Source organism: Eubalaena glacialis, chromosome 6, assembly GCF_028564815.1.
Source record: "Eubalaena glacialis isolate mEubGla1 chromosome 6, mEubGla1.1.hap2.+ XY, whole genome shotgun sequence".
Taxonomy (NCBI): Eukaryota; Metazoa; Chordata; class Mammalia; order Artiodactyla; family Balaenidae; genus Eubalaena; species Eubalaena glacialis.
In genome coordinates, this window is record NC_083721.1 from 29,213,510 (window position 1) to 29,228,214 (window position 14,705).

At 41.5% G+C, this 14,705-nt stretch overlaps 1 protein-coding gene across 5 annotated transcripts in view; it reads left to right on the forward strand.

Annotated features, from left to right (window-relative positions):
- Nucleotides 1-8,174: 8,174 nt before the first annotated feature.
- NRIP1 (nuclear receptor interacting protein 1) overlaps nt 8,175-14,705 on the forward strand; it is a 114,847-nt gene continuing 108,316 nt past the window's right edge. For all 5 annotated transcript variants that reach the window (XR_009701333.1, XR_009701334.1, XM_061194024.1 and 2 more), the window contains exon 1: nt 8,175-8,510. The gene's annotated coding sequence lies outside the window, so the exon portion shown is untranslated. The remainder of the gene's footprint in view (nt 8,511-14,705) is intronic.

Below are 14,705 nucleotides of genomic sequence, written 5' to 3' on the forward strand. Positions count from 1 at the left end.
AGGCAAGCCTTCAGGTGACTGCAGACTCTGCCAATATCCTGACTGCAACCACGGGAGAGACCTTGTGTCAAAACAATCCAGCTAAGCTCTTTCTGAATTCTTTACCTACCGGAAACTTTTGAGATTATAGTGTTTCTTGTTTTAAGCTATTAATTTTTGTGAGGATTTGTTACTTAGCATGAGACAACTAATATACCCACTCCATATCTAGTCTCATCTTCTTCCTTAGAAACCAAATCTTGATTTTATTTGAGTATTATTTTTAGCTAAAATACTATATACCTCACACTCCCTCTGGATACATCCAATTAGATGTCAGCAGGAGTTGTTGGATGCTCCTTTCAGGAAAACTCCTTTAAAAGGTGGTAGGCCACCCACATTCTTCCTGCCTGGAATGCAGATTTGATGACTGGAACTCCAGTAGGCAACTAACATCATGAGGCAAACTTTAGGATGAAAGCCAAGAGCTAGCAATGAGAGAATAGAAGCAATCTGGGTGCTTAATAATGATGGTATCATCAAAACAGACCCCAAAATGCATTTGTGACCTTTTTTTACATTGGAGAAAAATCAAAGTCTACACTGGTTAAGCCACTGTTAGTTCTTGTTTCTGTTACTAGCAGCCAAAAGCAGTTACTTGCTGATGGAAATTGGAATTAGATTTCTTGGATATCTGGCTTTTAGGAAATATAATACACTGAACTACCTAACAGGATAAATCATTTAGCTTTGTAGGAGTAGTTACTACTGTAAATTATTGAGCTATGTATCTGGTATAAGCCTTTCTGGGACATGAGTGGTATATGCTGTTTATCCAGAATTCTCTTCCTAGGTCACCTCTGGAATTCTATATTGGCATTGATGGAAGACCACACACACACACACACACACACACACTCTCTCTCTCTCTCTCTCTCTCTCTCTTAGTACGGTGTACACTAAATTACTGACACTTGGGCTGTCCTGACAAAACTATCCTTCATCCTTACTGTACTGTGTCATTTAAGAATCATAAAGCAGCCAAAGTTAATATCCAACATGTAATTTTCTGGATATATATACACACACATACATATATATGTGTGTATATATATATATTATTGAGCAAAAATAATTTTGAATTGTAGCATATTTTAAAACATTTACAGACTTTATATATTGATACATGTCAAAGTTCTTTTTTTTTCCAAAAGGAGAAGCTAGAAAGGTTTTTTATTGTTTATTTTGTTTTTTAAAAAATACATAACAACTTTACTTAGATGTAATTCACATACCATACAGCTTACACATTTAAAGTGTAAAATTCAGTGGTTTTTAGTGTATTCACAGAGTTATGCAAACATCATCACAATCAATTTTAGAACACTTTTATCACTCCAAAGAGAAATCCTATTAGCAGTTAATCCCCATTTCTTTCCAAACCCCTCCCCAGCCCTAGGTAATCACTACTGTACTCTATAAGTTTGCATATTATGGATATTTCATATAAATGGAAATATACGGTATGTGGTCTTTTGTTACTCAGCATAATCTTTTCAAGTTCATTCATGTTGTAACATGTATCAGCAGTTCATTCCTTTTTTATTGCTGAGTAGTATTTCATTATAAGGCTATACCACATTTTGTATATGCATTCATTAGTTGATAGATATTTGGGTTTTTTTCCCTTTTTTTGATATTATGAAGGGCACTGGTATAAACATTAATGTACAAGTTTTTGTGTGGAGAAGTTTTCAATACTCTAGCGTATATAATTAGGAGTAGAATTGCTGGATCATAGGTAACTCTATGTTTAACCTTTTGAGGAACGGCCAGACTTTCTTCCAAAGTGGTTGCAACATTTAAAATGTTCACCAGTAGTGTCCGAGGGTTCCAATTATTCTGTACCTTCATCAATGCTTGTTCTTAACTCTTTTGTTTTTTGTTTTCTTTGATTATAGCTATTCTTAGTGAGTGTGAAGAGGTATTGAATTGTGGTTTTGATTTGCATTTCCCTGATGGTTACTGACATGGAACATCTTCCCATGTCCTTAATGTATATCTTCTTTGGAGAAATGTCTATTCATATCCTTTGCTCCTTAAAAAAAATGGGTACTAGTCTTTTATTGTTGAGTTGTAAGTTATTTACATATTCTAGATAGAAGTCTCCTATCAGATATACGATTTGTAAATTTTTTGCCTATTCTATGGGTTGTCTCTGAATTTTCTTGATAGTGTACATTGAAGCACAAAATATTTTAATTTGATTTAAGTCTAATATACTTCTTTTCCCTTCTGTCACTTGTGCTTTTGGTGTCATGCCTAAGAAGGCTTTGCCTTACCAAGGTCGTGAAGATTTGTTGCTATATTTCCTTCTTAGACTTTTATAGTTTAGTTCTTACATTTAGGTCTATGATCCGTTTTGAGTTAATTTTTGTGTATGGTTCAAAGAAATGGTCAGATTTCCTTCTCTTCTATGTTGACATCCAGTGTCCCAGCCACATTTATTAAAAAGACTATTCTTTCCCCATTGCATTGTGTGAAATCTTAGGGGTGTGTGTGTGTATGTGTGTGTGTGCATGTGTGTTTGAGGGTGAAGGTAATTTTAATTTGGTTTTGTGGAAAGATAAACTATATAAGAATTTTATGTTTCTTAAACTAAGCAAATCTAAAACAAATTTGTCAGAGTCTATGTCTATGTCTTTTGAGAGTCAAACAATTGCACAAATGGCAAGCATACATCATGTTTTCTTTATAGCTTTCTTCCCCACAGAATCCTTAATAATTTAGGAAAACAGATACAGTCATCCCTTGGTATCTGCAGGGGATTGGTTCCAGGAACCCCTCCCCCGCCAAAACCAAACTCCTCAGATGCTCAAGTCTCTTATATAAAATGGCAGTAGTGTTTACATATAACCTAGGAACATCCTCTATTATACTTAAGATAATCTCTAAATTACTTACAACAGATAATACAATGTAAATACTATGTAAATAGTTGTAAACACAATGTTAAATGCTGTGTAAATAGTTGTGGGCAAGCGGCAAGCTGAAGTTCTGCTTTTCGAAACTTTCTGGATTTTTTTTTTTTAAAGAATATTTTCCATCCATGGTTGATTAAATCTGTGGATGTGAAATCTGCAGATATGGAGGGCTGACTGTATGTACTTGGCTTTAGTTGAAGGTTATCTGAGTAAAATCTCTAAAATTTAATAGGACCATACTTTACCCAATTGATTTATTATACAGATGTATGTTTGTGAAATCCTGAAATGTTGTAGTCATTTATGACAGGCTGCTTAATGAGATCTACACGACCCATTTCTACATAAAAGGAGAGGATTCCATGTAATATTTACACGGACATATTAAGCTGACATATCATCAAAACTGACAGGTTTTCCTTAGCTTCATTGGGATTTCTTGGCTTTTTGGACACCTTAACTATACTAGACATTTTCTTTTTTGGGGAATGAGAAGGCATCGTCCACATTTGCCTTTCATTAAGGTATCTGCCTTTTCCTTGCACACTTTCAGCTGCTTCTATGCAAACATTTTCAGGTTGTTTTTGTTTTTTGTTTTTAAGATCCGGTTTTCAGGATTCATTTTAGTGAATAAATTGAGTGCCCTGGTTTTACCAGTCCTTGGCACTCATGCTCCACCGAAAGTAAAAGGGCTCCAATCTCATTAGGGGAAATTGCACAGTAACCTGCAGACAGGGTGTCTAAACATCTTCCTCTTAGCTATTCAGACCTTTCTCGGTACTCAGGGCGCTATAGCACATGCTTACTGCTGCAGCTTCAGACAGGTGACTCCTTCATACAAAGGCTAGGGTGGATTTTATACTCCCTAAGTAAGTGGGCATGGAAGAATTGGAGAGCAAAACCCTGGGCTTCTATAGCCAGGAAGATGCTTGACAGTAACTAGCATAGAAGTAGTTCTGTGACCTAAGGAAGACTTTTTTTAAAAAGTTTATTCAATCCCAAATTTATAGTGTTTTTTAATGCTGTACAGCCAGTTTACATTTACAGTCCACCACCAGAGTTAATAGAAATAAAAGTAATTGTAACCACAGTATGGTTAACGGAGACACAGTACATAAAATGCAAACTTCGCTGATTCTCTAATTGGCACAAAAGCCTAGACAGAAGAAAGTGGTCTTTATAACACAGCAGAGCTAAACACCAGTAATCAACACAAGATTATAGACTTCATAAGATTCAGATTTTCATCTTAAGAAAATTTCCTTTAACTGTACTATTAAAGATTTCATTTGTCCTCTAAAGCTGCATTGCCCCATACGGTAGCCACTAGCTACACATGGCTACTAAGCCCTTGAAGGTGATGTCCTAGGAGTGTAAAAACCGCACTGGATTTTGAAAACTTAGTGTGAATGAAAGAACGTAAAATATTTCTTGAATATTTTTTATGTTGTGTATACATTGAAATAATATTTTTGATATATTGAGTTAAATATATTACTAAAATTAATTTTACCTGCTTCTTTGTATTTCTAAAATGCGGCTACTAGAAAATTTAAAAGTACATCTGTAGCTCACATTTGTGGCTTGCTTTATATTTTTATTGGACAGCGCTTCTCTAGAGGCTGAGGGACTACAGCAGCGTAACTACACTGGAATTCCATCTGTATATATTTCTGTCAGCTGTCATAGTGCATTAGTCACTAGTTCATAGTGTATAAGGTGAGTTCAATACTTCTCATATTTTTGTTTTCTTCACACCTCACCACTGTTAAACAGTCTTCTCCCTCTCCTGAGAACCTGATTCCCACTTGGCTACTTGGTAAATTCTAACCTTTTAATAGACAGCTGAAGCATTCTTTTCTCTGTAAAATTTTCTCTGAGCTCCCTTACCCCACACCTGTACCCCAAGTAGAAACAAAGACTGTCCTCGGGACTCATGACAGTATCTTGCCCAATATCTACTGGATATTGTTTGCTGTGCACAGGGATAGGTGGTAGAGGTGTCCATATGTGAACCAGAGGGATACAGACCCTGTGCCCAGAGTGCCTGCATTTAGAATGGGATATAGATAAGTAAACACCCAGTCATCAACTGGTGTGAAAAATGCTATAATGGGAGAGATTCAGGGAGTCCATCATAAGCATGCCTCTCCCAGACTACTTCTTTGTGGTGGATAAACATATTGAGCCTGAACTATACGTATCTGATCCCATAGGAACCTGAGTTCATAAAAATAATTTTGTGTTTAAGTATAAAAGCTCAAGGGCATCTTTTTCACATCACAATCAGTTAAAATGAGAGTTGTCTTCAAAATACAATTACTGAATAGGTATTCTTATATTACATATATGCCCCAGTATCCTTGCAATGACTCTCTTAGCCAGGAAACTGAGGTACTGATTTTTTAAAAACAAAGAACAACAAAATAGCCCCAACACAATTAGAATGATTAAGTAAAAATGAATCCCATGAAAGGTGTGCAACTTACTTAACACTAATGTACTATCAAAAAGAGTTCAGGATTTCAATGACTGGATTTCTGTGGGGTTGAGAAGATAGATGAATAATGAGGTGAGCAGCTTTATTAAGTCGTCTAACAGACTGCTGTAGACTTTTTAACACTAGTGCTAAAAGGGGCGGGACCAGTATTCAGCTTGTTGTATTAATTGTGTAATCTTACTTACTTGGAGTTTGTTTATCTACCAACCGCAGTGATCTAAAACCCACTTAAGAAGCAAAAAGAATGCTTTTCAAAGCAACATTTGAGTAGTCCAAATATCTGTCACAAAGTCTATGCACTAAAGTTCATGTGCCTTTCTCCTTGGTAAGCACATCAGTTCCTTACACGGGACCTATTTAGTTTTACTTTAGACTGAAGTGTGACAAGTGAGGCTATCTGGATTCTCAGTCTGCACCAGACTAGAAGCTGCCAATCAGAAGAGGAGGAGAAGGTTGGAGACAGGCTCGCTGGCAAAGAGAGAAAAGTCAACAGATTGTCAGTTAGGGAAGGGGGAGAGAGAGAAACTACAAAAGGCAGAGATAATCAGTCATAGTATCCTGGAGTCCTTCAGGGCAGCGATTTATGGCTTATACACCTCCTGGGAGCATCCCTAACACCTAGGAAGAAGCCTGATAGAGAACAGGAACTTGATGTACTTGTTAAATCCACTAACACCTACTATAATGAATACTTTAAATAAAATTAACCCTGAATTCTCCAAAAAAAAGGCAAACAAACTGCTTAAGAAGACAGAAATATTTATAATACATTTCAGAAAATCTTTAACAACAGTTTAAAACGATTTTAAAGAAAAGAAATTTGACTCCTTAAAGGGCCACGCTCCAATTATGCTGACCATCACTTAACTGGAACAGTTGCTTTGCATCAATCCTGGGTATATGTTGCGCTACAGAATAGCTGACTTTACTAAGTTGCCTGAAACAGATTTAAAACGGTGCTACATACAAATAATAAGCTATCATATGAGGTTTAAACTATATAAGACGGCAACAGATTGCACAGTTGAATCACTAGGGTGATGTAAAATAATTGTTCTAAAATGCACTATCACCATGAAGCAAAATCTTCCTACCATGTGCCCAGCACTGTGCTAGGGGCTGGATTATTAAGCATTAATTTGAAAAATTGCTTTCTCTTTTAAGATTGTGAAGGTAACCCCAAACTCTCATTCATATTTTTAATGGTTAAATGACATTTTACACGCACAACACAGCCATTACATAACAGGCATAGAATACTTTTTACGACTTGGATAGTTCTTTTTTATTTTTTATTTTTTTAAGTGCACTAGCAACTCTATTTTCAAATGCTATCTAATTCTTAAGGGTCTGAAAACCTACACGTAAGAATGGAGAGTCTCATCCACTCACTTGTTTTGTGTAATAAGTGTTTGAACACAGGCATGCCATTTCGGAGTTCACAGTGAGGCTAAGCTGTACTTGAGCGTTTTCGTAGCAAGCAAAAACAATTTCAGCAACGGTCCTCATTTCCCCTGGTAATTTTTTTTTTTTTTTCTTTTCATGGCGAGTCACTAAATGCTAGATGCTAGAGTCAAAAAGAAACCTGACATCTGCGGAGGTGTTGAGGGGGTGTTAATAGTTCTAGTTAGATGTTTGGGGAGCGTTGAGGACAAAATTTTAAAACAGCAAATACAGGGAGAAGGGGGAAATGATGGTTTCGGATGACTCTCTCCTCCCTCCACTTTCTCTCTTCACCAATCCGTATGCCCCCCAGTTTAGAGGCGGGTTCAGCGAGATCAGGCTGCAGGAAACCGGGAGGCTCCTCGGCGCTGCCGCCCCGGCCTCGTGATGTAATTGTTATTTCTTACTCGGAGCCTGAACCGCGGAGAGCTGCCCGAGAAGTGGCAGCCCGGTGCCTTCTGCCTCGTCTTGTAGGGTCAGATTCTTCCCGGGGATGGTGTAGATTCGAGAACTGACTCCGCTGGAGACTTCGCAGTGACAAAGCAGCTGAAGATAAACCCTGCTCCCGGGTCCTCCGCCGTCCGAGGAGCTGAATGGGGCGCTCCTCAGGTCTCCTTCCCAGTTTTCCTCTCGGACTCACTCCGCATTTATCCCTGGCTGCCTCCTACGTGCTGGGCGTGGGGTCAAAGTGACCCGCAGTTAGTACCCGTGCCCCCCAAGATCAAAGCAAGACACACAGATTACAAGGTGGTGGAAGTTGGGGGTGGGCGAGAGGGAGCCAAGGGGACGCGTGTCGTGGGGCGAAATGGGAGGAGGGGGACGCCTAGGGCGCCGGCACCCAGGAAGGGACCCGGGGAGTCTCGGCCCCCAGGCTGTGCCCCCAACAAGAGCCTTTGGCCTGTGTCTCGAGATCGGTCCCCCCGGGGCCCCGGGAGGAGCTGTCCGGGCGCCTTCGGCCGTGGCGGCGGCTGGACAGAGCCGGGAGCCGCGGGGGACGGCGCGGGCGCGTGGAGCACCCACCTCTCCCCGCCGCCGCGGTCCTCCCGCCGCCTCGGGGCCCCGCAGTCCCCGCCCGGCCGGCCGGAGGGCGGGCGAGAAGGAAAACCAGCCAACCGAGGGGGCCCCTCAGCTCCCGCGAGCCTCCGGGACCCGGGCGCCTTCCTCCCGCCCCGGTGACAATGGGAAAGAAGGGGAAAAAAGGGTTAAGAAACTTGGCTGAAGAGCTGAATGGCGTGGAGCGGCGAGGGGAGGGACTGGGCCGCGGCGGACTCAGCGGCGGAGGGAGGAGCGCGGCTGCGGGCGGGCGGCGAGCGAGGCGCTCAAAGTCAGCCTCGCAGACATTGCAGCAGAGCCCCGAACTCGGGAGGCGGCGGTGGCGGCGGCGGCGGAGGAGGAGGCGGCGGCCGAGGCGGAGGGACGACCCGGCCCCACGCCCGCCCGCGCGCCCGCACGCCCGCCCGTGGCCTCGCGTCCGCCGCTGCGCTCGGCAGTGCTGCCGGTCGGAGGCAAGAGCTCGCTGGGGCGCCGAGGGAGGACGAGGCGGCGGGGCGCCTTCGCGGAGTGAGCCTGCCGGAGCCCCGGGCTCGGAGCCGCGGCGGCCTCCGGTGAGTGGCGGCCGCGGCTGGGGGGCTCGGAGGAGCGGCCGCCCGCGCCGCCGGAAACGGCCGGGAGCGCGGCCCGCGGCGGCGTTGGCGTTGGCCGGTAGGGCCTCGGGGGCGTCGGGGCGGCGGGGCCGGCGCTGCGGGTGGCGGGAGCGGACGCAGACGGCGGGGTGGGCTCGGCGGCGGGGCGAGATGGTGAGGGGGGGGGATGGTTTCCGGGGAAATTCCGCCTCTCCTGCTGGGTCCGAATCTCCCCGGGAACTCGGGGGGCCCGGGCAGCGGGGCCGCCAAGTTGTGGAGTTGGCCCCGGGCTCACTGGCGCGTCCGTGCCAGTCCTGGGCCGGGGGGCGGCCTCCGGGTGGCCCCTGAGCCGGGCCGGGGCGGGGTGGGGGGGCGCGGGCCGGGTTCGCGCCCCGCTCGGCTGCCCCCTCGGCCCCGACCCTGGGCGCTTCTCGCTGCGCCGCTCCTGCTGCCCCGGGCGTCCTGGGCGGCGCCGGGCGCAGCTCCCCGCCTCTCACCCGGGTGCCTCCCTGCTCTGTGCTCGCGGATCCCGGGCCGGGGAAAGTGGGTAGGAAAAGAGACCGCGCTTCCGACCCCCGGAGGACCCCCGGGTCCAGCCCAGCCCGTCGGTACTTGTCCTTCCCCTCCCGAGGGAGAGGCCCCTTCGACCCGAGGCCTTAACCATCACTTTACCCCTGAGCCAGGAACCGGGCTCACATCTAGGGTGAGCTCCGTGCAGGTCCTGGGAGGCTTCGGGAGGCTTGTTTTTCACTCTTATATCTGTGTCCTCTTCTACTACTAGTGCATGTTGTTGTTTTATGAAGGGTTTCCCTGGAAATATTCTACAAACCGTCATATCCTTTCCAAAGTAGTCTCCAAATTTTAATCAAGAGTTGGTGTTCAGTCTGGAGGAACAAAGGAATCAACTGTGTCTTAGAGGCGAACAAGCTGGGAGTCTGTGACACATGTTGATCTCTGAAGCATTACAGGAGTTTCTACCTTCTGTCTCGTTAGGGATTGCAGTTGGGTTTTGAAGATAGTAGAAGAACAGAATGATAAGTAGTTTTGCGTTTTAAATTTTTTAATAGAGCATTTTTATTTTGGAAAAGAATTTAGACCTTCTTAGCCACAAGGATTTTTCACTCAGTTGGTGGAACTGAGTTGGAGTTTGTCTCCGGTAATGTAAATGATTAAATGTGAGATTGTGCGGGAAAAAGTGTTTCTAGAGGAAGAGAGACCATCCATAGGTGTCCAAAGTAAAAATGGTTGTCCGTTTATAGATGATGATTGCTGTTTACATTTGGGGGGGGTGGGGGGAGAGTGGTATTTGTGAAGCAAAGAGCTTTGGTAATTCATTCTTCAAAGGTATGAATTGCATTGAACCTGCTTGTTAGTGAATCATGGTTTTAGCAAGTGGGTGGCATCTTCCTGATGTGATTATTCAATGTTTAATCACTAGTTCGTCACCTTTGTTGAAGAGACACTGAAATAAGTGGACTTTTTAAACAAATGCTGCTTCATCTGCCTGGCACCTAAGTGTGGGTTGCTGCCTGGAGTATTTTGAAGTGTTTTTCAACTTCTAAGTAAGTTGCTCTGGTTTTGCCCAGCAGTTTGGTAATGTGGTTTGAGTTTAGCTGGTTCAGAGAGTAGTGGCTTCATCACCAGTGCTAACTTTTTTCTGCCTGGAATTAGTTCCTAGAGACAAAGAAGATTCAGTCAATGGAGCAGCCCCTATCCTGCAGGCTGTAGGATTGTTACTTTAGCCTGTTTCATACACTCTGGTGGGGAAAGACCTCTTTGCATACTTAGCCCTGAAAGTGCCCTAAGAGCATGAGGAAAATACGTATTAAAAACAAACAAAAAAGAGGACTACTCATTGTTGGTTTTACTCCAGTGCGCTCTCTACAGTGCCTTTGAGGTAGTTGAAAACCAGTTTTAATGTCTGGACCCACTTCCTGAATGTGTCTCGAAACTTTTACTAATTTAACACCCTAAAATATTGTAAGGTTGCAGTAAAAAGGTGTCTGTAAAAGAGGCTAAAGGCTCCTCTGACTCTTGCAGTTTTTTAAGAGCAAAACATCATGATAAAAAAATAACCTATACCACCACCTAGAGTCTTGTTTGTTAGTTTATTGCTCCTGAAGTTTGCTTAAATTGACATGTCTCTTGTGGTTCCGATATAGCCAAAGAATTATTGAGAAATGCTAGCTTTCAAAACGCATTCTAAGAGAACAGTTATTTGTGTAATAAATAGCAAGTGCCAATTTAAATTATCCATGCTACCTTTACAATTGAAAATTATGACATATTAAGTTGAGTGGGCTATTCACCAGAAGATATTAATTCAAAAGAGTCTAAAACAAGAAATTTTATGCTCGTGCTCCAGGTAGCTCTCATTGCTTAAAGATTCTCTGCATGGTTACCAGAGATTCAAGAAATCTTACAAATTAAATACCATTAGGACTTTTTGAGGTCCAGGTAAAACAAAAGCAATGATCAAATAAAAATGTAAGGGAGCATTACAAGTCCAGAAATGCTGGCAACTTTAAAGGTAAGAGAGAATGTAGGCTATAGTAGAGTTGTGGTTCAGAGATGTGAAAAGTAAAATCAACATGAAATAAAGTGGTCATCTGTCTTGCTAGTAGTTTATACACAGTAAAACAATCTGTTAAATGGGAGACCTTAGGAAGGCAGCTCTGTTGCCATGTGGTTTAGCACATTGTCCAGGTAGGAAGTAACATTCCTTCTTTAAGCGGTGTAACTGGAGACAAAGATGCCTCCAAGATCTTTAATTAAATACCAGTTGAACAGAGAGAACTAGAGCACTGTATTAATTCTGTCAAACATCACTATTTTAGAACATTGAGGACAACTAAAAATGAATTAACTCATATCTGAAAGCAGAGTTTTATGGAAGGTGACAGGTGAGGCAAAATATGTCAATCTAATGGCACAAATAAGGAGATAAGGAGATATGTCATTCTTGGCTTCCTAGAAAGATGAGAAGGAAGAAGGTTATTATTAATTGTACAGATTCCATTGCAAACCAGTACTAGAAGACAGTGGCATAGAAGTAATTTTACATCAGAGTGGCTTAGGATATATGATGTTAAAGGGATTAGGTTTTTAGTTTTAAAATTTTACGATTGTAAGAAACTTAAAAGGTCATTTTTAAGTGTTGTTCTGAAAAAGCAATGATAGCTTTGTGTATCAGGTTAAAAAAATAATTCTGCCCCAAATAAGTTCAAAGCAGCTAATTTTTATCAGGAGAAAATTGTTCACTTTAAATTGTGATAGGTTTAGTTTTGCTTTTCAAACTTTAGATTGCCAGATACAGTCAGGTTTTCAAGTGTAGGTGAACAGAGAAGAGGCATTCCAGTTTGTCTGTCTATACCCGACCTCTCTCTCTCCTTATTGCTCTCTTGTCCCCTTTTCTAAAATAAGTAGCTTCTACATCTGTGGATGTTTTCTTCCATGAAAACTGCCTTCATTTGTAGCTTCCCTTCTTGGCTGTGCTGGGATGAAGGTTCTTTACTCTTGAGCTTTTTCCGTATGCCCCTTCACGTGGCTACACACAGTGAGGGTGGGTTTTGTTTTGGTTGGTTTCATAGTGATTTACTGTTAACATGGATGAAGACTAGGGAAAAAAGCATTTACTGTTCTAACAAAACCCTTTGTACCCGTCTTCCAACTAGAGAAATATTTTTATGAAAAGCAACTTTTGATTACTATTGAAAAGTCAAAGAAACACTCTGAACAGAACATGGGGTGGGGAGGGGTGGAGGGCTTTCAGGATAATGAGTTTGAATCTGAGAATTAAATTGTTCAAGATGCATTTCCTTAAGTTGCAGTTTTTTGAGGGGACTGTCTTGGGGGAAAATGAGCAAACTCATTCTGTAATATTTAGATTAACACAACAATGAGGGAAATATGACACCAGGATGGTCACTAAGACTTGAGAAGGTAAAAATCAAGCGTGTCAGATGGTGAAGCAGGCCAATAGAATGGAACTGAGGGTTATATCCAGAGGTTGGAATGAATAAAAAGTAAATGGAGGAGAGAGATCTTGTTTCCATATCCTGGTTGCATCTGGTGCTGAAGCAGGGACATGTTTGCTGGTAATGGAGTTCCTTTTATGAGGTCATCAATATTATAAAAATAGTGGTGGTTTGAGGGGGAGAAATGACAGGTTCCCCACTTGTGCATGTGTACACTGTTTTTGAATGTCTCTTAAATATATCTAAACTGGAAGGTCAAAATTGGGAACCAGCATAGAACCAGGAGTTAGGGAGTAATAGTTTATTTGGAAGGAAATGAATTAAAAATAGACCACCTTTTCTTTATTCTTTTGAGATGTGTTTTCCAAGGGTCTTATTGAACATGGAAAACAGAGTGCTGAGGTTTGGGTGGTGAACTGGAGAACTCTTTCATAAGATTTCTGATAAAGATAACTTCATGTAAATAACCCCAGAAAGAATGCTTTCTTTAAGCACATTATCTTGTGATTCAAGGGTAGGGGGAAAATTGGGACCAAAGAGACCTCTGAAATCCTAGCAGGGTTTTTTTGCAAACTGTAATACAGATGCCCGTCTGTTGTTTTTTGGTCCTTGAAATTTAATGTTCAAACTGAATATTTAGGATTCTAAAAATTAGAGTTTATTTAGAATAGAAATTTCCTTTTGTTTTGCTACAGGTATGAAGAGTAATTTTAATTTTTCATAATAAGTATAGGTATTGAGATAAGTAGGATGATATACTAATTGTTGTCACTGTTATATTACATACTCTGCATTATGAACCTTAAAATTCAAATTGATCCCTACACTATCTTGCAAATACTACAAATAAAACATAGCATTTCAGGATATCATTACACCTGAAACATAATTTTTCTTAAATTCATAAAACATTGAGAACAAGAATGAGGAAAAAGTAAAGATGATACATTTTACCATTGTTATTAGGATTTTGTTAAAATTAGCACCTTGAACCAAGCTAGAGATAACATTTAGCCTAGAACTCTAGGAGTAATATAATGAGAAGCGGATTTGAAGAATTTAGAAGACTGGCAACTCAGAAATGTAGAAAAAAATTACTCTTTGAAGTTATGGAAAAAAAGGACTCCACTGTATTTACTTAGTAGTACTAAGATTTTTTTTAAAGCTAAACCAGATTTTAAGATAGTTATTGAAGATAATGTATGGATAATTACCTGTTAAAGAAATTATAATTTATATGTTTTTTGATTGAAATAAATTCAAGAAGAACTCCAGAATATGTTGAAACTTTGTCTAGGAAGGTGCTTGTGACATCCATCCATCCTCCCCACCTCCCTCCCTCCCTCCTCACCTCCCTCCCTCCCTCCCTCCCTTTCATTCTTCTTTCCTTCCTCTTTCAATAAACGGTGCTGGGGTTAAAAGAAAGGCATTTTGTTAAAACTTGGAAATGGACTTGCTTCTCTGACAGGGTTAATAGTTGTGTTTGAAATTCAAAGCTAGCATGGTTCACTGTCCCCAATTTTTTAACTTGGTACACCTCAGGGAGTAAAAACTCTAAAAAGCTCTAAACCCATCTTGCCTCTTTAACTTTGTGTCATTCAGCAAAAATATCTTTAAGGATGGAAGGAAGAGACCCTTATTTGCCTTAAATTCCAGGTCACTGTGTGACTAAGCCAAGAGTTTCAAGAAATATTAAACTAGAAGCTCGCTGGGAATTTGAGTCATCAGCTTAAGATACCACTGGGACCAGGACAGCTCTGATTGACCTGATGTTGGTGTTTATTCAGAGCTTTGGTGGAAAGGAGTCTCTCACTCTTGGACTTCTAATTAAGAAAGTCATTTTTCAGTCTCCTGTTAAATGATAGGGCTACTCCTTGTTTTCAAATCTGTAATTTGCTGATGGATTGAGGATAGCTCAGGAACTAAGGAGTTTGGAACTTGTGGTTTTTTTTTTTGCAGTCTGCTTTGATTATTTTACTTTTACCTTATTTACCAGCTATGTGAGGGTACTAGGTAAAAAGTAAGGTGATTAGCTTTAGGTAAGAGAAAAGCTAAGCCACGTAGCGGCTAAGCTAGCTTCTTGTAGTTGTGTGCTTTCAATTGTTGAATTTGCCTGTACTGTACATAACATGTGAACATGTTAAATATGTTACTGCGTTAAAAAAAGATGATAATTTAGCATTGCAATAGTAAGAAAGGA